Raw genomic sequence first — 26,066 nt, forward strand, 5'->3', positions numbered from 1 at the left:
TCTCCTCTTTTCTTACACAGCCATGATCTAATATTTAGGCAGGGTGGCAGAAGGTCAGAAGCCAGGCTGTAGTGTCCAGTGACCTGATGTTAGGTCATTCTGAAACCAGCCATTGCCTGTGCAGTGGAGCGTCACGGGCAGTGTACAATAATAGCTTAGCTGAATAGTGACGTGTGGGTGTAATGAGGGATGTGGGAAGTCACTGAGCTGACAGTAGCCCAACATTCAACAGATGAATTATCAACTATTGAGTCAGGGGAATATCACTCTAAGCCTATTGTTGCAATTTAATAACATTTTTTTTAACACAAGAAATAGACATGAATGCACTTCAACAGGGAAAATGTTGTTTACAGCTATATGATGGTTGTTACCATGTTTACAGCACAAAATACATTGATTCTTGTAAGGTCAGGATTTCTCAGCAGATGTTGTAGTATAGCTATAGACTGATGATTGACTGTGCCACCAGCTTTACCCACTTGGGGGGCGTTTCATGCCTTTACTGACAACTGACAGAAGAGAGATGACAGGAAATGAAAGGAGAGTGAAATGGAGAACAAAACATTTTATGAAGCTGCACTCCCTTAGGCCTATAGTCAGCGCCACAACCAATGGCCAAGAGCCTCCAAGTGTTCATTTTTGAATTAATGTGTCCATCTGTAATGTTTAATGTCTAACAAAAATGTGTTCCTCCGTTTGCTTTTTACAGTTTCCATTTCTTGACTGCTTTATTTTAGCTGGCTTTTCTTAAACCTATAAATATGTTTGCGGTATGCCATCATGAATACAAATGATCCCAACCCACGGAACAGTTTTCTATCATTTTAAATTCATCAATGTATTGATTTATTGTAACTAAATAGAGAAAGTGTAAAATTATTCTGACAGCACACCACTGACTGCACATGATGGGTCAGTTCGCAATACATGCTATGAATTATAGGAATGTTTCACCTCCATATGAATTTTTATCTTAAGGGCACAGTCTGACATCCAGCCAGAGCTGCACTAACAAGGTGGGTCTCTGTATCATAACCAGTCATGTTCCCTCTCCCTGCTCCTCTCCCCAGTCTCCAGGATCTTTGAAACTAGCTCAGCAGGGGAGAGGACCTCAGCGGTAGCATTATACTTCAATAAAGTTTTCTTTGACCTTTCATTTTTTACAATAAAGCAAAAATCTCAACACACCTGAGTTCAGTCAGTGCAATGTAACCCAAAGGAAGTCCTCTGGATGTCTCTGTGGTACACTGTGAGAGACAATGTCTGGTGTAAGCCGTGTGAGATGGTGCTGATATGTTGGACTGTGGAGAATATCATTTTTTTTTCTTTCACAAAGCTCAGACAAATCTCCCACCAGTGTCCAGTTCCATAGACATTGAGGTTTTCCAAGCAAACTTTGTACAGTATTTCATCCCAGTGGGTGTACTGTACGTAGATGTTGAAACCTCCAGTCTGGGTTTAAACCAGAGGAGCCTGTACTCCACTTTAAGTGATGCTTTTATGTGTCAAGAGCTGCAGTGTACCTTTTGTCTTATTTTATGTCTAAATAACAGAGTGCAGACGAAGGTGACTCAGCGTTAATACAATTCATTGCTCCCGTTAGTACCATCACCATCATTATCCTGCTCAGATTGGACCCTGGCTTCAGACACAAAGGTGTGTGTGTGTGTGTGTGTGTGTGTGTGTGTGTGTGTGTGTGTGTGTGTGTGTGTGTGTGTGTGTGTGTGTGTGTGTGTGTGTGTGTGTGTGTGTGTGTGTGTGTGTGTGTGTGTGTGTGTGTGTGTGTGTGTGTGTGTGTGTGTGTGTGTGTGTGTGTGTGTGTGTGTGTGTGTGTGTAGGAGATGAAAGTGAAATGATATGTCGTGCGCTTGTGTTCACATTCTGGCAAATAGCTGCATATTTATAGACGCGTGTTTTAATGATTTGTGGAAGTATTACGTGGGCCGAGACATTTCGAGTGGACTGGAGCGTGCATGATTGTCTGTGTGCACGAGTTTGTTTAAAGATCACATAAAAGACATTTAGAATAGATGGACTAAATTTCATTAATGCCAGTCATGCAGACACCTTGCAGAGACAGTAGGTTTCTGAAAGCCACTAATAAATCTAGCGTACGACGGAGAGGGAGGAGCGAGGGTCAGCAGAGACCAGGAGGGAGAGAGGGCATAGAAACAAAGTGAGAGAGAGAAAATGCTGGACGGATGCTGAGAGACAGAGAGGACAGCTTTGCGCTTCTCCCTTTCTCCCCCCAGTGTGGCCATCTGTACAGAGTGCGATTAATCATCCCGTATCCCCAGACATGGCAAGCCGATGCTGTGACACTCAAAGCCTGTGTGTACATGTGTGAATTTTACACTTGTGTATGTGTTTGTGTGCCTTTGTTTGGGTGTGCGCTTTAGTTCTCCAGCCAAGTATGCGCCTGGGTGTGCATGTCTGTGCTATTTCTACAGTACAAGCATGTGTTGGCCTGTGTGTGTGTGTCTGTTTCTCCCATGTTTGTGTGTGGGAGAAAGTCACAGACAACATGTGTGCACGCATGTTGGCATTTATAGCCTATTCTATTTGTTTATTGTTGTGCCGGCGGCAGTTACGGCCAGTCCTTCCTGCAATTCGAAGGGAAAAAAAAAGGAATCCAGACAGAAATGACTTCAGAAAATGGTACAAATACAACAACAACTCGATTATAATTTCTCTGATTATTAATCAATGATTTGTCAAATTTAACAACAGATCAACTCCTAATGGAAATAAAAGATAATTATATCCATTATGTTCACAATTCCCCAACAACCTTTAATAAAATTCCACTCTTTTCTTTAGTGTTCTTGAAATACCCATCAATTTCTCATTCTATTATGAAGACTGGCGCTGCACCAACCACAAGGTGACAAGACACAGACAGGTGTTGGTCTTTTGTGTGCATCTTACACTGATTTCCCTGAGACCAACAGTTTTCAAGGCCAGAGCTGACTTCAAGACTCACAAATATAACAATCAAATATGGGAAATACAAGAGACTTAATTAGCATAAAATAATGCTTACTACTTCAATTTGCTTCTTTGTTTGGCCAACCCCAATGATATTACAATTTAAAAGATATATAAAAGTAGAATATCATTAAAAGATGAAAAATCACAGAACAATGTTGGCCTTTTTCTAATTTGATCCCTTGATCCCATCAGAGTTTACTTTGTCTCTCACTTTCTGTTTTCTCTTACACTGCTAAGAGGGCAGTCGCAGATTGGAAGAGAAAATGCTGTGAAAGGTCAAGTGAACATCAAGTGCTCACTTTCAGGTCTTGATGGTAAATCCATGCACAAGTAACTCCTAATCACTGCAGATGCTACAACAGTTATTATATTAAGTGCTATTATAAAGACTTCATTATTGAGGTCTTGAGACTTAACATATTCTTTCTCAGGAGACAGTTTGAGGGCAAAATGGGACAGTGCAGACAGTAAATCTAGATGGAACATGAGACACATGATGAAATTGTTTTGAAAACTGCTACAACTGTATATCATTCTCTATTGTCTCTATGAAGTTAAAATGGCCCAAAAAGCAGTTTCCAAATGGCTAAATTTTCATAAAGGTTTCACCATGCCACTGAAACCTTTGTATACCCTCATTAACTGACACAGAGAATTGAGGGATAATTTAGAAGGAAGGAGAAAAAGCCAAACCAAGAAAGAAATGTACTGTGATGGGAATTAAAGGGAAGAGGTGGAAAGGGGAGAGGGATTACTGAGTTGCAGGAAGATGAATAAAAATGAAGATAATGGAAGAAAAAAAAGGGAGGGGGGGTCGGTCAAGTAATGAAGGGTTTGTAATGGCAAAGCCCTTTTAAGAAGATATGTACTGTAGAAGGTGAATGGAGAATAGAAACACTAAGACAAGGACAGAGAAAAGTTTGTCCAAATGTCACAAAGACATCGTTGGGTGAAGGGTAAAGGACAAGAGGATGGAACGGTGAAACAAGGGACACAAGTGGCAGTAAGGTCAGACACAAAGGGAACTCACAAAGGTCGTAAAATGCTTTCCAGCACCATAACAGATCAGGTGTCTGCCGTAGCATTTGCAGAGGAAATAGAAGAGCAGCTCTAATAAGGATGAAACAACCTCCATCACACGTGCAGAGTCTTGGTGTTGAACTGGGGTTTCAAACAAAACATGGGGGGAGACAAAGGAGGGAAAAGAGACAGAAAACGAGGACAACTGATTGGTCAGGGAGAGGACAGTAGGAGAGGTACCCAGAGTAATATGGAGAGATAGAAGAGACCTGAAAATCAGGACAGTGGTGGGTTCTCTCTGGCGAAAACTAAAGTACTTGAGCTCCTCTTTGAGAAGGTTGATTACAAGGCTTGCCAAAAATTATAGTCATCACAAGTTAACTGGAGTACAGGGATAACCCTTAATAGAGGCAACAAAAATGTCAGTGTTGATGTCGCAGTTTGTCTTTGTGGCTTAAATAGATGAACAAGCAGCACAGATTAAGGCACCCTGATTGAGATGTTTGAAAAGGAAGGGTGGGGAGGGCTGGAGGAGGAAAATGCTTGACAGGTAGAAGAGTGTAGTGTAGAGAGTGAGGGAGATGGAGCGATGAGAGATGAGAGTGCTGACAATGTCAGGATAGATGTGGCAGAGCTGCCACCATGCTCACCCGGCGGTGGGGAGAGACAAGAAAGAGGGGGAGAGGATGGTAATGAGGATGATCTGGAGCTTTTGGGTGGGACTCTAAGCCAAAGTGAATGTTTGTCATAATGTCAGGCTAATGCCTGTGTCACCAGGCAGTTATTTTCCTCTGCTGCCACTGATGAATGCAGGTGGAGCTGGGGGTGGGGAGAGGGGAACTATAGGCAGACATTTTTAAAGGATCTAGGGCCTGTTTATGCCGGTGCCCCACATAATAGTACTAATATGTTTTAATCAGTCTGAGCCCCGCGGTGTCCGAGAATACATTCACTCAGTTCCCACTATAAGAGAATTCTAATATATTTTAAATATCCTGAGCCTCAGGGTGTCGAGACCAGATTGGATTTTAGGTCCTTACTTAATACCCATATATTTTAAAGGAGATGCCAGACATTTTAACAAATGAATGTATTATTAATCAGTATGGTGTTTAATGTTGTCATGATGGTCTTGACCAGAAGCATCACAACATCAGTGTTATTTCCACTGCAGTTAATTTGTGTTTAACTGGATTCTTTGTCAGTGGAGTTTAAATGTCCGGAGTTTGACCCTGAGAAATGTGTGTTAGTCCTGTTTTTTTAATCATGTGCCCTCGATAAATGCTTTGAATTTTTCATACTAGTAAAGCAGTGTGTCTTGAATATTACTTTTATTGTGGATAATATTTAGACTAAGTGTGTACCACAAGCACACTCTCTCTCCAGTTCCACTCCAAAATCTCTAGAGAAATATTTTGCAGGAGGCAGGACACGTTTGGATAGTAGCACAAAATGCTTCAAAACAACTATTTGGGATGCTGTGGAGCACATTGCGAGGAAACAAATTCCCTAATTTTTTAAGCTAATGTGTACATCCGCTCTGATGTTTTCTGGTGGCTTGGGATGTATTTTTTACCCTTGTCCTGGATTGGACAGTTGACTTACACTGCTCCTGTAATTTAGAGGGGATACACACAGAAATACCAAACCATTCGTTCTGCCGTAACCTCCACTGCCTGTCAGGAGCACAGTCATGGCACATTGCACAAATACTGTACAGTCAGCGCATTTGGTGTCAAACTATTGACAGTGTTTGCACATTGCCATGGTCCATTCACTGTCTGTATTTGGACTCATTAGAATCTTACACCTTAGTACCATGGCCCACAAGTCTGAACCATCCACAGTTATCCTGTTTTTGACCCGAGCCTGAACTGTCAGATACTGAATTAATTAAATTTGAGTCTTGGTAAGAAAGGTACCAGTATATTATTAAACACCCTGCACTCTGACGTTCAGCAACATTGACCAAATGGGACGTTTGTCGCCACCCTCCAGTATAAGCTTTCTCTTGAAATGGCTCCCCACTACCAGTGCACCATTGCCCAGTGTACTGAGCCTTAGTAGCCATGATGAGAAAAGTCAACTCATTAGGTTAAGCTCCAAATAGAGAAGCTTTAGACCTTTATTACACTTACACAAGAGTTTCCACCATGAGCAAAGCACTAGGCGACAGAAACCATCTGCCTGTGCCATGGTTTGGTTGTGTGTACCGGGTTTGACTAAGGAGAAGAACCTCCTTAAGGTTAGAGGACCTTCATCATGTGTTGACAATGTTAAAGATATGGTTAGTGTTGTGAAACAATGTCAGACCCATCCATCCATCTCTCTGTCGCGTGACTTCCTCTTTTGCTCCTGTTAGTTACCACAGCTACAGCTAGAGGTTGCCTATCAATAAAATATTACTATGGGTCATAATAAGCTGCTGGCACAGACAACGTATGAGCTTGTGTTTTTATAGGAGGACACTGTCTGTGTGCTTACTTTTAGATCCCCACATGACAGACAGCGTTGTGTTTTTATGAGCCTGGCCCCCTGGGTGCGAGTCAGCAGTCATTCAGACTGGGTGTCCATGTACCAGATGTAGCATGATTTTAGAGGCGGGCACAGGGTGTCAGAGGCTTGCTGTGTTTAGTTTAGGTCCCCACATAACATGAGTATTATGTTTTAATGAGTCTGAGCTCCAGGGTGAAAGAGACTCTATTTACTCTGTTGGCCAGTCAGCTGATATAAAACATGCTTTGAAAATGAAAGTACTGGCAGGGACTGCAAGCTAAAAACAACAGATTCAGAGTTTCAAAGCAACACTCATGGCAACAACAATGCTATTTTGCTGCACAAGATGGAGAGAGAGACACAGAGGGGGGGTGGAGGGGTGGATGAATAATGGATAAGCATACACGGAGGTGGTGGATAATGAGGACAACTGTGTTGTAAGGGATTTAAATACACAAATGATTTTAGAGTTTAGTGGTGATACTCCTGGCAGTGACAATCACATTGGTTAACATAAAGAAATAGAGAGAAATAAAAGGCAGAATATGCGGAGGACAGGGACACAGATGAACTGAAAGTATGAGGAGGTAATGGTGTTGGGGTCTGCATGAGGCACAACAACACCTGCCGCTAAAACAGAGGAACCATGAGAAGATGTTAGGAAGAGAAAGATTCGTATAGTGGGATTTCAGCCAAATTGTTGATATGTACATTTTTAAAATGTGACTAACAAACACCCCCTCTCTGATCAGGACTGTAGCTACTGGTGTCCTGCAGGACTGGGCTCTAATGATGTAAACCTTCATGAATCCCACTGAACTTGAATCAAGAATGATTTCCTTCTTTGAAAAAATCTAAATCATTCAGAACATTCTTTCTTCTGTGCCATTAGTGGTATGTATGACAATAACCATGTTAAAGTTGAATGAAACTTGCCTGGTCCTTCTGTGGTTCAGACAGAAGAGAACAGAGAGGAGACCTCTGTCCATCCACAGTCAAATCCCTTTTTGATCTCAGAGTAAAGTTGGTCTTTGATGTGGAGGTGCTCAGCTGAGACACATGTGCCTGTCCAAGTGTACCTGGAGGCAGTGGCACAGAGACAGGGCTTTTATTTATTTATTTAGTTAGTTTTCTACTTTAACAGTTGACTACCTTGGCATGTTATCAGTGCTTCATTCCTCCAGCTGAGACTGGAATAGTTCTCCTGGAGTTTACAACATTAATCATGCATTTCTGCACATAATTCCTGCTATTCATTATCTTTTCCATTATAAATGTTTTCTTAACACTTTACCAGAGTTAAACAACTTGAGCTGTTACTTCAGCATTGATTCCTTTGAGTGTGATCAAAATATTATCTCAGTTCAAAAAACAATACCAAAAAAAGTGTTTTGCCAAATACAAAGACAGAAGATAAAGTGAAAAACGCAGGTAGCAGAACAACGTGCGATCACACATTATACCATATGATTATCTGGGTCTGAGCAGGAGAATTAGACAAAGAAAAAACCCTGACTATGAAAACGGAGGATCAAGGATGAAAACGGTGCTGTGTTCTTGCAGATGTGTAAACGTGCACGTCTTGATGGATCTAGCTGCAGTTTTGATTAGAGGAAGAAATGAGGCTGGGGAGACGGTGAAAGAAGAAGACAAAGATGGAGAGAAGAATGCGTGTGATGCATGATACATTACTGCAGTGGTAGATCAAGGCCTCCGCATAATGATCAAAGTGCTTTTGTCCTTGTTAGAAAATAAAAAGACATGCACACACTCATGCACAAGGACATGCCTACACGACAAGCACATTGCTGCAGACACACACACATCCTGGCCTTTACACACACAAACACACACTTATCCATCACACCATCCATATCCAGTTTCCTATTATCCATCACAGGCTAATTCATTAGTTTCACTGATAAAAATGTAGCTCATTAATTCACCGCTCTTTGTAGTGTGTGTGTGTGTGTGTGTGTGTGTTTTTGCTTGCAACAGCAGGAGAGACAGACAGAGGAGGTCATAAGAAAAATTAGGCAGATTGAAAATTCATTTTGGAGTGTGTGTGTGTGTGTGTGCATGCATACAATTTTATGCACATTTGTGTGTGGGCAAAAGTCATCCAATTTAAAGTGGATTGGGATCCTTTTTTAAAAACAGCAATGAAAAAACACATTTGAGATTGGTGAGGAGAGGGAAAGCAAATTCAGAAAAGTTAGAAAAGATGCATGAAACGTTTTTTTTTTCCTCCAATAAGAGTATGGAAATATTATTTACAGTATATGTCCCCGGGAGCAGGAGGAGCTGTGGATAGGCTGTTTGTGTCTGGAAGAAAAAAGAATATTTACAGTAAGAGCAAACTGCCAGCCTAGATGACTGAAACGGAGCGGAAGAGGCAGAGTTCAGGCTGAAAAGAATGTTGACATGGAGAGGGCAAAGTGAAGGTGACATGGAGGCAAAGGGCAAGAAGGCTAGAACTCACTGAAAGGTGGTGGATTTGAGACACAGTGAGAGAGGGAGTTGGGCGACAGAAGATAAAGAGGGAAAAGACTGCACCTCAGGAGACAGGCCCAATGCAGAGGAAATGGCAGATAAAGACAAGTATAAAAGTAGAGAAAGCTAAAAATCAGACTGTGAATACTTCACATAATAAATGTGCTATAACAAGATTAGCTACCTGCTTTATGGTTTATAGCTGCTTGGTTCAATGGGGAATCTTGAAATTCCCATTTTTATGCAGGTATTTCATATGTGATTTGTGAAACTATTTGTATTATTATACTCCTCTGCTTTGTCAGTAGATGTCTGTTTTTATTTTATATGGAGCATTGAATGGATTTTATTGGGGTCAATACACACACAATGTCTGGAAGGAGCTGTGCAAGTTTGCTGCTGTCTGGTAAACACTTGTAGACTGAACACAACTCGGTCATGTCATTTTTCTGTCAGCTGTCACCATCCTTCTCTCTGCCTCTCCTCAACATCCCTTTACCGATTCCACAGTGTAGTATGTGTACTGAGACACACAGGTTGTTTTAAAAGTAATCTTGTGAAAATAGAGACACATATCTTGGGATTGTATTTTGACTAATAGACCCAGTTAATTTCTCTGTGGAGGCAAAAGAGAAGCAGTTTCCTGCCTCTGAACTTTGCTCTCTCTCTCTCTGCTTCTCCCAGTTGCTCCCTCCTGCTGGGTTCACTGATTTAATGAAGGGGATGGGAAGTAGTTTAACACCTTTGATTAACTTTTTCCCTAAAAATCATGTCGTATGCACAAAACTGTATCAATTGTGCTCATGCCTTACCTCGTCTGAAATGCAGCTGCTTTCTTTTTCTATCACTTCTAGTTGTACTGGACTGTTGCTCAGTGTATCTCAGTTCACGCTTTCCTTTTTATGGAATATAGAATTTGCATTCTTCCCTCACTTTTTCTTCTAGCATCTCCTCACCTCCCATGATGCTCACTCCTTTGACTCCCCACCTCACACAACTATTGCTACCTCACCTGCCACTATTTGTGCTTGACTAGGCTACATTGCACTCCGCCTCTGTCTTCTTTGTCAATTCCCCTTACACCTCCCTTTCCCTCCCTCAACTTTGCTCTGTTTCTCAGTCTGTCTGTCATGTATTTTTTAATGCCTTCGAGACCTGCAAGTCTGTTCAGATTGGCTCTATAATAAAACATTTGAGTTGTATGTATACAGAGGGAGGGGAGAGGAGGAGAAAAGGTCAGAAAAGAGAATAGGAGATGGATACATGTTCATGCTTTAGGGGTAGAAAATACCCCATTTGGGAATGTTAGGGGGATTTGAATGGTGGAAATAAAACAAAAGATTAAAAATGAATCAACATAAGGCAAAAGGGAAACTAAACAACTACCAGTACAGACTTTCCAAAATAAAATCAGCATGCTCTCACAGGCAATATGCCAAGACTTTATTTTCCACATTGTGCAGCTTTGGCTTCATTCATAACACATCAACGACTGCATGCGGTCACTGCTGTTTTCTGCTAAATATAACTGCAATCCATCTTCATAAGTGCCTGGACTTAAATAGGGGAAAAATGCAAATCATATGCATCGGCCTGATTTATAATGGCTGGACTAATTCATGCAGTGACTCATCAAAGAACAATAGCAAAGAACCCCAGCGTCGCTACCTGTACTTAACACCTTTTACCACTGATCATTAAGATAAGCTTTTAGGAAAAACACTCACAGCTCTAGTTTGTTTGGTCCTGGGTTGATACTCACAACACATCACAGAGCAAAGAGAGGCATGCGGAATACATTACTCATGCAATAAAATAAATGAGACATGTAATTATTTTGTGACTGTTTATTGCTTTTTTCAATGTGATGAATCGTATTTGATTGTGATGCAGGAATTGGAGAAGATTTTTAATTAGAGTGGTGAGTCATTTTTGAACATCATCAAACCAGCTGCCACACATTCATCTCATACATATTCCCAATTGAATGTCTCAATTCTGTCCTATGGTTTAGTTTAGGGAGCAATGTATCACCTCATTTCCTCCCATATTATAACTGTAACATTTAGCACAACCAGAGATGCATTATCATTTAATTTGATTGTATTGTATTGTTGTACTACATGAGGGCCAACCTTAAGCATCCACCTTAAGTGGAAGGTACTACTGGTAGTGAGTCTGTTGGCATTGTCTACCATCTCACAGGACCACAATGGAAACAAGCCTTTTGGCTTTATTGTGTTTTAATCCTTTTGAACACTTGTTTAACGTTGTTCAATAAAGTTTTCAATTTATGCTCAATAGTCTTGGAGAATGTACCGTATAACGGTTGATTTTAAATATATAAATTGGTGCATTAAAAATGTACAGGTACCTGCTAAAACACATTCGTAGTGATATTAATGGAATGTCAAATCTTAAAGATGTTGTACAATAATGCTTTAAATGCATACTGGTAGTCATAGCTGCACTGGCATTAGAAACCAGTTATGGATTTTCAGATATTCGGGTGAAAAGAGGCACAGGGGCAAATGCTCACCAAAGTGTGAATGAGAATCAGTGAGATAATTAAGTGTCCATTTTTGTTTGTGTGTTTTCAGTTTTGAATGGAAGAATTAAGTCCATCCACGGACATGTTGTCAACTTGGCCTTAAATATAGCATCATGATAGTGGGATCCATAAAAAGCAAACTGGCAAATAGGTTAAAAATGAAGTAGGAAGGAAGCTGGCAGAGACACAGAGTGAGACTTAAGATTGTGTAACGAAGGAACGGAAGAAGACAAGAAGGGAAGGAGCAGTGGAGGTGTAGTGACCTACTTAGCAAGAAACGGATGCTGTGTTTGGAATGTAGTGTACAGGGAGAGGAGGAGGAGGAGATGCATAGAGAGTCATGACAGGGAGGGGAGGGGGACGCCAAGAGCCGGAGACAGAAAAATGATTGGCGGTCAGCCATGTTGGATCGTCTGGGTGCTGGTGAGACAATTCTGTGGTGTTGTGCTTCCGTGTGTGCACACATGAGCAGAAATGGTGCATGGACACCTAATCCTCACGCAGCACTCTCTGTTAGCATGTTTCTATTTTATTAGCAGGGAATGTTATACTGAGGCACCCCAGCACAGTAGCAGCATTTTGCACCTCCTGGGCCGGTCCTGTTTCTCCATAAATAAATCATATTAGAAAAAATGAAAGCATGTTTCTTTCTCGTATTTAATTTTCTCCTTCCCATCTGTGACTGTTAGTCTTCATCTAAATTCCACATTGTCATGCTGCCTGCATCTCTAATGCTCCAGTCCCCCCGTCACCTCCTCCCTGCCTCTCTAATTGTATCACATTGGTATTACTTCTGCCTGCTTGGGCGGATGACAACATGAGTGTAGTCCCGCAGGCCAAAACTGGCAGGTGTACGTTTCACTGACCACATGTCACTTTAACTCTGTGAGTGTTAATTTTCCTGTCTTGACTGTGTGTGTGTGTGTGTGGGTGTGTAAGAGAGAATACGATGGGGACACATGGAGTTGGAGGGTGAGCTTAGGTGAAGTTAGTAAGGAAGGCATCAGTATCCTGCAGCAGCCTCCAGTGGTTCTGCATCAGGTTAATTGCATCCTTAATGTACGTTGTCCCCATATGTGAAAATGTATCACAACCTCCTGATGCCTTTACTGCAAGACTATTAAATTTCTGATTATAAAATATACATGAATAAGAGGATGTTTTATTCTTTTTCTCTAGTTCCTGAGAAAAGTTTTAAAATTCATCTTTCAGCTGGACACTGTTGGCAATTTGTAATTTTAATTCTAAAGCAGTTAAGCCTGAGATTAAAGTGGATGTATTGCTTATTGCAAGCTCCCTTTTTTGACGAACAGATTTATTGATTTAAAAGTTTTACAGTTTGCAGTTGCAAAATGTGTATATTTATTATAATGAAATGCTAAAGTACAATAACTTTTTAATGATGTTATGAAAGCAAGTTGGCTCTTGGGGTCAAATCATTAAGATTTGTGAGTTACAATTAAGGAGATCTGGCTTAAAAACACATTTATTCTGTCTGTTGACCTTTAGCCCTGCCCTGTAGCATGTTTTGCTGTACCTGAAACCAACAACAACAGCTCATTAATGTCATTCTATTAAACTTTTTATGATTTTCAGGTGATATGCTGGATCTCTCATCTTCTAATTGACGAACACTGAATTATACATTTCCCCATTTCAGTTGTTTTAGCAGGTCTTTTTACTTTCAGGGTTATTGTCAAAATATTCACTTCATATTTATGAATAAGTTATTTATAGATTCTATGAAGTTCTGATGAGACATTTTGTGTTGTAATCCTTCCTTTTGCAGCACAGTCATTATATAAATACCCTCAATGTTGCACACATGAATATTGATCATAGAGGCTTGGAAGTTGTACAAGTGGGCTGTTAATTAACCCAAGATCGTTGCAGCTCTGTTCAAAAGAGAGCATCAAAAGACTTCCTTGCATCTCATGTTAGTATTTTACATTACATTGTATCTTATGTGGTTAAGTAAGGCTATTAGCTGACACTGTTATTATTTTGAGAAGCTTGATACACGTGGTGTAACATATGAAATACTGTAGTTCAAAGAATTGAGGAGGAATTGTAATTCAAAAAAAGAAGCTGGAATTGGAGAGGATGCACCTCTCGTGTGAAATGAGGAATAGGTGTAGCCTCGAGAAATGTTTGGCGTTATCACAGGGAGGAAGATGGGGAGTGACTTGGCAGCACTGATGAAAGTTGAAAGATGGTTTGAACTTTTGGGTGAGCCAGAAGGGAGAGTGAGGAGTCTAGATGAGCCAGAGCAATGGCCAAGGCATCTGCCGCAGGGGAGAAAGTGCCAGGTGCAGAAAGAAATTATTTTGAAAAAAAAAAAAAAAAAAGCATTCCTTTTAATATTGCACTAGCAGTGGAAAAAGTGAGGCACACTGGTAGGAAATGCAAACTACTTTGCCTCTGATGTGTGACTTGGGGATAAATGTTTGATTGACACACAGTAGAAATGTGGGGTAGGTCAGAAGTGAATGTGTGTCACAGATATTTGTTTCATGTAATGGAGATTTAGTGCAGAGGTCCTGATGAGATGAAGTCTACAGCCATGTTGGGGCTTTAACCAGCATGCTCACAATGGCCATGCAACATTAGCGGGCACTTTGATTTGCTGTTTTAGAATGCTCACTTTCCTGCTTGGTACAGTAATAATTCAGCGTACAATTGAGGCTAATTGGAATGGTTGGTTGCATGAAGTGAAATATTGAGATTGAGAAAATGGAAATTTTGACCTTGAATATCTGAACAAAATCTCACATCCATCCATCCATCCATCCATCCATCCAGTACCGGCTGAGAGGTTTCAGCCTGGATCAGAGTGACTGACATCCATAAGGCTGTGCTGCCAGCGCGGTTAATAAAAATGAGATTGTACACTCGTCACACCAACATCGATGCAGACAGCACGACTCAGCATCATTTTTTAAATACTCACTTGTATTGAAGTTTTGTTTGAAATATCAAGCACATACTACTTCCAAATTGCAGGTTGTGTTGTAGCATTGATAGAGGTACAGCTATGATGGTATGTATGTAGTTATGCTCTATGAGGTGACTCAAGCTTTTCCATATTCAAATATTGAAGGGGAACTATGCAAGTCCGCTCGCTTTTCCACTGTTTGGTTACGCTCCTCTCGCCCATGTGCATTTGTTTACAACGAAGCCCATGTTTGTGTAGTCTTAACCGTCATGAACAAAAGATTATGGGGTATGGAGTGTGTTTGTGTCGCGGTGTGCAGAGACGAGAGCTGGTACACCGGGGCGGCGACCAAGTCACAAGTCATGTAGTTAACTAACACAATTACTCAAGAGCTTTTTAATTAATGCTGTAAAATGTAAAAATGTAGCATAGCCACAGGAGAAACCCTGCTTAGTTCCTCTTTAAGACAAAGTTCCCCCAAGGTGATAATGATAACATTTTTTGGCAGGATGTTGACACTGTTCAGACTCTGTTTAGACTGTGGAGACGTAGTTGTCCTGTGAACCATGCAGGCTCAGACATCAGACATGTGTATATGCTCATATTGTCCAGAAAGCTGTGAGTGGGATTGGTCTGTCTGCTCATTCATATCTACACTTGTGCATTCATAGCACAAGTATGTATCATGTCATCATGAATTGTGAGTGTGTGTGTGTGTGTGACAGCTGGAGGTCCATCCAAATCTGGACAAGTTGTATATCAGAGGTGTGGTTTTGCGTGTGTATGTGTGTGTCTCCACCTATCCCACCTCCAAAGCCCCAAACAGCTTGTAGTGCCGTCACAGACATCTGGTTGCCAGTGACTCTAATGGTAGCACTGATGTTTAATACTGCATGAGAGATAAGAGCAAGTGTGTGTGTGGGCGTTCAGGCAGCAGTCATCTGTGTCATGTATTCCTTTTGTGTTGTTGTTCGGTGTTGTGTTGGTGTCCTTGGTTAGTGTGCTAGAGAACACAAACATTTTAGGCTAACCTTTTTTAGCAGCTGGGCACTTACAGCTTTGAGGGGTTTTTTAGAGGGAGGGGAGGGAGGGGAGAGAGGGGAGCAAATAAGAAAGGGGGAAATAGAAAATCTAATGAGAGAATATGTGATGGGAGGAGGACAGGAAAGGGAGAGATTTGAGAAGGAAAAGGGAAGATTCAAGCGCAAGCGATGGCAGGTGAAGAACTAGGCGAGGAGAGGGGAGGAATGAAGAGGAGACATGAGAAAAAGACAGGAGTGCAGGGGAAATGAAAGGAGACGGAGCGAAAAAGCAGAAATGAGAGGAGAGCCAAGGAGAATATGAACGGAGTGGAAAATTAGAGAGTGTTCTGAGGAGGAGTGGAGGCAAGGCAGAATGAGCGATAATTGATTAGAAAATTCAGAGAGCGAGAAAAGGGAGAAAATGAAAAGGAGGAAAAACCCGGAGAGCAGCAGAGATCCTCTATTGCTCATTAGGGTCATTATACCTCCGTCTGGAGCACACACACACACTTACACACACACTGAGAGGATTGAAAGGAGAAGCCAATTTAGTCGGGTATCAAAAAATGAGCCTTTTGATGAAAGGCAACGAGGGACTGAAGGGAGGGCTTGGTGTGTGTGCTGCTGTGTGTGTGTGTCAGTGTGTGTGTGTGCGTGTCCCCTTAGACTGTGAGAGTAGTTAACACTTGCTCGATAATATGGGTTTATGAAGGACACATGCAAACATACAAGTCACACAAGATGATGATTAGAGCGACACAGAGGCCAGAAGGAAAAGTAAACACTGAAAGTCAGTAAGGAGGGAAAGAGGGAAGAAATGAAGGGGGGAATAAAGTTCAAATGAAGTAGGAATGAAAGGATAAATAAAGCCCGGGATGCCCCGAGGGACTCAGACACGGAACGGGAGGAAGAGGTAGAGTGAGGTAGATAATGGTTTTGTGAGATGGAAAAAAAAATAGAAAAAATAGAGCCTGTATAGAGACAGGAAATGAAGGTGAAATTGAAAGGATAGGAGGAAAATTGAAATGGAAGGAGAAGGGAGGAGTGGTTGTATTTTGGATTCAGGTACTTGAACGACAGGTTGTGGGCTGCCAGGCGAGCTTTAGACAAGCATATGTCAAGTACAGGTACAGATAATAAAAAGCCAGTAAAGCCTGAGGTGGTGAAGGCAGGGGCCATATGTTGCTCATGTGTTGGAGTCTGGATGTTTACCTGACTAAGTCTCTATCTGGTCGGGGCTGTCGACATCAACTCAGCTAGGTTAACTTATCCACAAGAAAGCCTAAGACAGAAACTCATTTGGCTAAAAAGGCTTAAAAAATGTAACTAAATGGCGTTCACAGTGGTGTCCTGTTATGTATTAGCGAGGCTCTGTTAAGGAAATCGGATTGGTCATGGCTTCTTTGTTTCTCGCTTTGGGAATGACTTGTGGAGGGTTGAAGAAGACAGACAATGACTTTTAATTAAAGCCCGACCAATATGCCTCGCTCTCACCATATTGGTCACCAGTCAGAGCGGCTGCAGACATTGGCCACTGAGCTCGCACAAGCATGAATTCCCAGGGGAGGAGCTGCACGGTAATAGGTGATTTGGTGTTTTATATTGAATTGTGAGGGGGTCTCAGTAACGATTCACAACAGGCATTGGTTCTCCAATCACTATAATTGGTGTTCAATATTAAAGCAGATCGATGTAAGATTCCCTCACCAATAACCAACAGTGTCATTTGGGTGACCTTTTGGTTTCTTGAATAATCCAGTAGCAAAGGACAGATCAACAGAAGCACTATGGCTGCTTGGAAAACAGATGTAGAGGGTGTATGGTTCAAATGTGTGCATTACTTGTATAAACAATATAAACTACTATACTACAGTATCCCACAAAAGTGAGTACACCCCTCATTTTTCAGCAACTATTTTATTATATCTTTTCAAGGGACAGTACTGTAGAAATAAAACGTGGACATAATTTACAGTCAGTGTACAGCTTGTATAACAGTATAGATTTACTTTCCACCAAAAATAACACAAAAGTAACACAACACACAGTCCATTATTGTCTAAATGGCTGACAACACAAGTGAGTACACCCACAGTGAACAGACTGACTTGATGCAGAGTGCGGCGTGCGTCTGACCTCCTCCTTTAACATCCAGTCTTGTGGCCATATGAGAGAATTGTACCCAAAGTACTAAATTTAACAGCTCTAATCCATGATGCACAATTTTATTATGACCCGGCCAAGCAGGCAAATTCATGGGGATGATGAATAGGACAGGTGGCTTTGCATGTTTGAACGGCTCTCACTAAGGGTGTACACGTGTTGCCAGCTATTTTGACAATAATGGCTGTGTGTTGAGTAATGTTCGGTGGATAGCAAATCTATACTGCTATACTAGCTGAACACTGACTACTCTAAAGTATATCCAAGTTTCATTTCTATAGTACTGTCCCTTGAGAAGATATAATAAAATGGTTTCTGAAAGGTGAGGGCTGTCCTCACTTTTGTGAGATACTGTACACAGAATTAACTGATTTGTATAAAACACATGGCTCATACCTTTGCTTTTTACTAATCTTTTATTACTGAAGCCGGCCGTTGTGAAACTGTAGTTGATATTACACAGGTTTTCAAAGTGTCTCCATTATTTATGATGATGTCTCTTATAAATGTGTTAGTGTAAAATGCAGAGATCTTCTAAGACTACAGCCCGCTACTCATCTTTGGTTTTATCTGTTCCCTGCGCTGCATACAAACACACCCCTTGTTTCCCACACACTATAATACATTTCCTGTCTTATCCCACTGGAAACTGTAGGATTGTGTTCCGTCAGACAAGAAGGGATTTTTCAGACTTAAAAAGGAGATCCCACTGCAGGAGCCAGATAATATCAAATGGTAATATGAATAATATGAACGTCAGTCCCATTAAGCTTAGAGTGTCTGCACATTTTGCAAAAAATGGATTTTTATAAGACCTTTTAATCACAGTTAAAAGGAGAGAGAAGATCATTTTCCTAATTGAAAATAGTGCGAAACATACTGGCTCAGGGGGCTTGTGAGTCTAGACTGGATTTTTAATTTGGTGCGTTGCAGTTACATGATACAGACATGCATGCCAAGTCAACTGAGACAACAAGACACCCCAGTTTTGAAAGACACAAGTAATTAAATTCAGGAGATGGCCAGATTTTTCCAGGACTGCCTATAAACTGTCAGCAGACTTCCCTGGGAGTCAACCCACTTACGCATTTAGCCATGAAAAACAAAATGTAGGAAGATGCTTCTGAGACACTGGGCCACCGAAAGTAGTGACCATGTTGTGAAGTTTGCAACTGTTTCTGTGTCAAATGATCCAAAAAAGTTACTTCAAGTATGATTTTATTTCTGTTTGTCTTTGAGAGCCTCTTGCAGTGTTGGGTTACAACCCCAAAACCTTTCAGAGGAAGGAAACAACACTGACACTGTTACAGGCTGTGAGAGGGAGGTTGTGATTGTTGGCTTCATGCAGATGAGACGGTTAACTCACCTTGTCACATGAGAACGGAAAACACAGCAGCAGATAGAGCAATTCTGACATGTTGCTTTTGAAACATCAGCTTTCGGTAGCGAAAAACAATTGGCATCAAACAAACTTTATTCATTCCCTCTGAAGCTCTTTCTCTTCGTCTCATTTCTCTTCCCTCTCACCTTCAGCCGCTCTTCCTGCCACGATTCATCCACAGTTCTCGGATTCAAACATTAACATGGTACTTATATTCTCCCCTCTCCTCATCTCTGTGCTATTCTGTCTCTTTCCTTTATTACTCTCTTTACCTCTCGGTGCCTCTGCCTCTGCCTCGCCGTCTGCTCCCTCTCTAATTGGTATGCTATCAGTTGGGGCTCAGATATCGCTGTCACTTTTCTTTCTCTCTGCCTCAGACACAGAGCTGGAACACAGTGTGTGCTGTCTCGCTGTTTCCACTCCATACATTAGCTTCAAGTGTACGTTTGCCGTCTTCTTCAACTCCACGCATAAACAAAAGCTGAAAAAAAGAGAAAAAATGAAATGATACAGCATAATTGGGTGATAGTCAGTGAGAAGGTGAAAGGTGAGGGAGGGGAAGAAGGTGATAAATGTGGAGGACTCTGAAGTGGGGATACAGAGTGAAGTGGCAAGAAATAAACTTAATGGTAAATGGTTCAGATAGTGTCTTGGAGAGTTTCAGTGTTATTACGAAAGCAAGCAAACTGTGAAATCTGGTCTTGGGTCCACTTAAGGAGCCTGAGGATTTGGGCCATTACCGTGTTGCTGCTACTAAATGGGTTTAGAAAGTAACAAGGATCTTGTTCAGTCATTGGTGGAAACCACTTAAGACCCATAATCAAGCTTATTTTACTTCTCCATTTCTCTGAGTAATTTTTTTGCTGCCTTAATACGTAAGAACTGTAGGCAGGCAACACTGTACTGGAAGGTTTTTAAAAGCACGTTTCATATATTGACAAAATACTGTTGGGTTTGGCTAGGTCTCAAGTCGTTTGTCATCTAAACATTCAGTGATTGGTCCAGTAGAAATCTGACGGGGCTGAATCGATTTTCAATTGGATGTTTCCTAACTTAAATCTCATGGTGAAAACCGAGCTTGAGAGATGCGCCCTGGCAATTTGAGACCAACAATGAATAAATACGAACATGGAGAATGAACGAACAGAGTGTAGGTCAACCAAGGAGATCTCTCCAAACCAATGTTAAATGTGTTGCACAAAGAGTTATGAGTTAAATCTGACACACACAGTTTGGTATTTGCAGACAGCACAATGTTACGAAACTAGCTTACAGTAGTACTGTATCTCTGCTCAATATACACAATTGTTTATTAATACATTAGTAATTAAAAAGCTGCTGCCTTTTTTACATCTTCAAAGTCACATCAGCTTTAAAGTCAAATGCCAGAAAGGTGAAATTTTAAACTGAATAGTATATCAAGGAAGTAATTAATGATATTAAAGTCTACTTTAGTCCTTTGGATAAACACAGTAAATGAAGTTAAATCTCTCCCTTCTTGCTCAAGAGAGCCATCCCTCCCCTTCATATATAATTCACAGCCATGAGTGTGATAGTTATCTCCATGATAAATTGCAAGGCGCTGTGACAAATCCACTGTGACAAATGCACAAACATTTCTTTTACTGCTTTTCATAGGTCCAGTTATCTCCCAATTGTAGGATAAAACGTATTTAGTCAAACCACTGATAGCGCAGTGGCCAAAATGTGTGGGCATCGGAATAACACACTTCCCCTGAAACAAATGTTCAAATATACTGTGAGGCTATTCTTAATGTTTTCTCACCTTATTACACTTGTTCAGCAGCACAGTACACTCAAGTGAAACAGTGGTATATCAAGTTTTCATGCCTTTGGCTTTTTTGTTTTTGATTTTGATTTCTCTCTCTCCACCACACGCTCAGCAAGTTTTATGACTTGGGCCTCTGAAACCCATCCACGAGCCGTTTTGATATTCTTGAAAATGCATGGGCTTCAGTGGGGAAATCCACTTGTTTACCTGAAAGGAGTTTTTTCTTTAAAAAGCAGGCAGGGCAGCAAAGATTTGTAATGTTCCCATGGCAGAGCAGCACTCTTTCATACAGTGTCAGAGAAATACACCACTGACCTATGCTGTACAGGGAGAGCAGGAGAGTTTTTGAGTGATATGCTTCGTGCATGAAATGGAAAGGTGTTGTAGACAGCAAGCTAGTGACAAAAAAATAAGAAGCACAAACACAGACTTACAATGCAGTGTAAGAAATGAGAGAAAAGTGTGAGCCACAGTAAGACGACAGTGATAAGACTCCACTGGCGCCTTAATGCATTGTAATGAATTAGAAGTATTGATGTGAGCTTGTGTACACACCTGTTTGTGCGTAATGACAAAACTGATTTCAGGTGAATCCAGAGGAAAATGGGGATAATACTACAGACAAAGAGCGAGACAATAGAAACGTATGAATACAGGGCAACAGTTGACCAGATGCATTGATATGCCAGGGAGATCATTTCAATGGCTTTTACTTAAATTATTATTGTCTGTGTCTCTCCACAGAGTGTGAGAGACAGTAGACAGGGAGACAATGACATGGAGAGAGTGTTAGAGAGGAAAGTGGGGTCTTCTTGTTAGAAAGCGCCCTGGGCTGAAAGAAGCTAACACCTTGACTTGAATTATTAACATGGCACTTGGCTTTTCATCAAATCATCCTGCACAGTATCTTTTCCTTCTCACTCTGCCTCTTTGCAGCAACAAGATCTTTAGTGGCAGTGCTTGGGCTTGAGTCCTTGTTGCGTGTGAGATAAAGGCTCCATCCTGTTGCTGCAGGCTGTTGTTGTGACACCATTCATCTTGTATCTACAGTATATGCCCTGAAACCAAAATTAATTCACTCAACATTCACAAAAGCAGAAGCACAAAGTGCAGCATCCCACATAACAGACAAAAGTTAATATGAAAATACTTTCACAGAGGTAAGCAAACAGAAACACTTCGTTTATTGGAGTTAATTGTTAGAAATTCTCTCAGTTTATCATGTGAGATTTTAACTAAAAACTTTGACACTTCAAATTTTGCATGAATGGTTTTAATGTCCTTTGGAATTAAATTTTCAGAGGTTTTTTATTTGTTTTTCTCTGCAAAACAGCCTCTGTTTAAGTGGTTCCAATAACCAGGGCTCCACCATGATAGTTTTGCTGGTTCCAGTTAACTTCACATCCCATATATATGTTTGTGCACTAAAGTGTAACAACAAACATCTGTCTTGCTGCATGTTTGATTGGTCTCCTGACACGAGCAAGACAAGATTGTTTCCAGTTAGGAATTCAATTTGGCTCAATATTGGCCCATGGTTACAGTCTGTGAATGTTTTCTGTGTGGATGTTTGTGTGCACATGTGTTTATGTGTGCCTGCATACGAAATCATGTGCAGTAAATTTATGGAAATACATTCACTATATACTGTATTCCTTATGTTGCTGTTGTTGTGTCTTTGTCTGAGACACTGTAACCTCACCTCAGGCATATATAGGTGTTTCTATCAGGCTTGTCGTGGCTGATACTTGAATTAACAGCACGATCCTTCTGCAGTGTGTCTTGCATCCCAAGTGAACTCAGTTCTACAAACACACACCCACAAAAAAAAGAACGAAAAAAAAATGACAGCACTAATTAGCATCCACTGTTCTGAATTTCATTTCATCACTGTTCTTCTGTATCTGACATCCAGGTACTGCTGTTAGGATCTAATGCAATATAAATATAGTTTCTGTGAAGCATCCCAGTATGATAAAGCACATTAGAAACCATGCAAATGTCACAACTTACCTCAAGTCTCAGTGTTACTTTGCATTTATATCATAATCTTCGAATATTGATAAATTCCACCTAATGATCATTAAGTTTGACTGCATGCATTTCTTTATATCAGGCATTTAACTTTTAAAATTCCTGATGCTTATCATAGAGCAGCTGGAACGATCAGATTAACAAAACACATCTCACTTTTACACCTGGCACAAATGCCAACCAGGAAACAACACAGCAATTGTCATTGTCACTTACCATCTGGCCTTGCAACAGAAATGCAGCCGCACACATGCTGAATTACAAACCCTCTGTAGTGTGTTATATGGATGAGAGGCCATGCAAACAATCTACTATTTAAATCTCTCTTATGGTGGCATAACATCCACAACATCTACACAACATCTGAGGCTTTACTAGAATTCCCAGTACACCACTTTGATCAGTTTTCATTAGTCTTGGATAATATGGATCAACACCCAGCCAGCAGAGTACTGTTGAGTACTGTTATTGGTTTCAAAAACTTTTCTTCAACTTCCAGATGACAACAGCAGCCAGGACAGGATGTCAGGGAACACAAGAGCCTTTGAGCTAGTCACTTCCTCTTTATCACTTTAAGTTGTTCTGGATAAACGCGTTAGCCTAATGCCTAAACTGTGTGATTATGCAGGGTTTTGCTGAAAATTGCTCTTATGCTCAGTCTGCTTGTGTGGATGTATTGACTGAATAAGTCAAAGCTAAGAGTAGCATTTGTTTCACTGTGAACAATGCTTAGTATTTTACAGTATATTCCTCCCTGGGGATGCAGCAGTGTGATATTAAATAACAATGTGCAATGAAACCCCGGGAAGCTGTCGGACATCCAGTCACTCACTTAAACCCAGCAGTCAACATTCACAGCTGCATTGTCTACATCCCTGGCCTGTAGTGTAAAGGGGTGGCTGAACAATTTTAAAAATGTATCCAGTGCACAGTAAGGAAAAATTTAATGAATAGAGAGGAAAAGTAAACAGTGTAGGTTTTTCCCAGGAGCATTTGCAAAGGAGAGTTGGCAACTGCCTCACGACTACTGTGGAAACAAAGTGCCCTAGAGCTGCACTTGGCAAACCACTGCTATTGAAAAGCTCTGTTTACAGATCATCGTTGTTGTTATCAGCTTGAAAAAGAAACCATATCCAGAGAGAAGAAATTAAGTGTCTACAGATAAAAGTTATAGTTTTTGAAGTTACTATCATATGGAAGTGTTTTTTTGTGTTTTAGTTGGACTCAAAGTCAGACTTTTCTCCGGCATAATCTTGGCCTCTGTCAATCTCAATTCAGGGGGAGTTTTGGGGGATGTCATTCATACCACAGTATTTTATTATTAGGAAAGTAGAAGGGAGAGGCCCTCATTTAGAGATGAAGGTTTCATCCAAGGTCTGTTTTGAACAACTGTCCTCATCTGAAATGTCTGCTGATATTTTTGAGGAAATGATTCTGTCATCAAGAGATTCAGTGCAAGCACAGCGGTAGAAGCTCAGCTAAATAATGAACTGTAATGGCACAACAACAGCCTTTATAAAGAAATGTTTTTTTTTGTAATCACGCATCAAATATAAAACCTTCTTTTTGAATTTAAGGCAAATATATTCTCTACAGAGCAAGTTGCAGCCTTATTCATTCATCAGAAAGTGTGAGAGTGGAACTTTTGGGATCTACTTCAGTGACACTTGAAATGCTGATGACCAGCCTCAAGCTTTTAAAATCAAAGGGGAGTGTTGGGCTTTATGAAAATCACAACCTGGAAATTGGAGCTTTGAGCCTTGAAACGGCATATTGCACAGGCGTACAGTAGAGACTGTATGTGTGAGCAGCTATACTTGTGACAATTTCCTCTGCTCCAGCATCTCATGAATTCACAGCTTTATGTAGGCAGTCTCTTTCAACTTGGCCTCCATTTTATGTTGAAAAAGACGGGAACTCCTTGGTGAGGGGGATTTCTGTGAATAAGCCATACTTTGAACTAGTATGAAGCACATAGCTCAACCAAGGCCAAACAATCCTACACATGTTTGTCAAATCCAGGAAATAATCTGGATCTGCACCAAACTGTAAATCATAGATCTCAACACCATAAATATGTCACATCAAGATCCATCCGATATTTCCTGAGAAGCTGATGAATGTATCTGTAAATGCCAGATCTCACAACATTTATAAGAGTGTAAGATATTTCCTGCATCCACTCCTTTAACCAAATCAGAATCAAAATTCATTGGTTCTTCCTTGTGGTCCATGACCCACCCCTCCACCAAGTTTGTTGCAAATCAATTTTTGTGTAATCTATTTGACCAAAAGCCTTGGTGGAGGTAAAAATATATTTTCCACATGTAGCAGTAATGTAGTAGTGAGGCTCATGTTAAGATAAGTGTCCAAATTGCAACCGTAGTTAATTTGCTGCTATTGCAGTAAATGTGGAAGTGATGTGTGTGTGTGTGTGTGTGTGTGTGTGTGTGTGTGTGTGTGTGTGTGTGTGTGTGTGTGTGTGTGTGTGTGTGTGTGTGTGCTCATTCTGCCATGTTTCTATTAATAAGTGAGTTACTGTAGCACTGAAGTGTAACACAGCGTCAACCTGATAATGAGCGGTCCATTCATTCTGTCACCATACAGCAATATTGTGGCACATCTTTGTCAACGGGAGTAATTCAGGGAATTATATCACATTTTGATAATTTCCAGTTGCCTGCTTGAACAACCAGGGCAGAATCACATTAGGTAAAATGGTGAGTTGTAAAGAGCAAAGAGATAATGAAAAATTATTGTTGGACATAAATGTTGGCAGTTCTGCACATCGACATTGTCTGAAAATATTACTAACATATCATCAGTGTGGCACAACATTGTTATAATTATAATTTCTACTCATCTTTCGCTTCCAGCCCTCGAGGGGCTCCATATGTTGTAGTGTTGGACAGTCCTCACTTTCCTCTTCACATCTACTCTCCTCCCTCTCTTCTCTCTTGCCAAGTGGTTTGGAACCATCCAGCCTTTTCATTTTTCACTCTTCTCATGCTTGTTTTCTCTTTTCTCATCTCCTTATTATGCTCTTCATGTCTATCGGCCATTTCCTTCCAAGGTTAATTTCTGCTTACGTTTCAGGCGCCTATCTGATGTGGTGCTCTGCATCCCTGCTTCATCCACAAAACAGGCCATTAACAAATGTTGTAGACAGTGCTGGGGATAGTGAA

At 40.8% G+C, this 26,066-nt stretch overlaps 1 protein-coding gene across 1 annotated transcript in view; it reads left to right on the top strand.

Annotated features, from left to right (window-relative positions):
* pcxb (pyruvate carboxylase b) overlaps positions 1-26,066 on the top strand; it is a 275,919-nt gene that overhangs the window by 105,033 nt on the left and 144,820 nt on the right. The window lies entirely within an intron of this gene.

This window comes from Trachurus trachurus (assembly GCF_905171665.1).
Source record: "Trachurus trachurus genome assembly, chromosome: 18".
NCBI classification, from domain to species: Eukaryota; Metazoa; Chordata; class Actinopteri; order Carangiformes; family Carangidae; genus Trachurus; species Trachurus trachurus.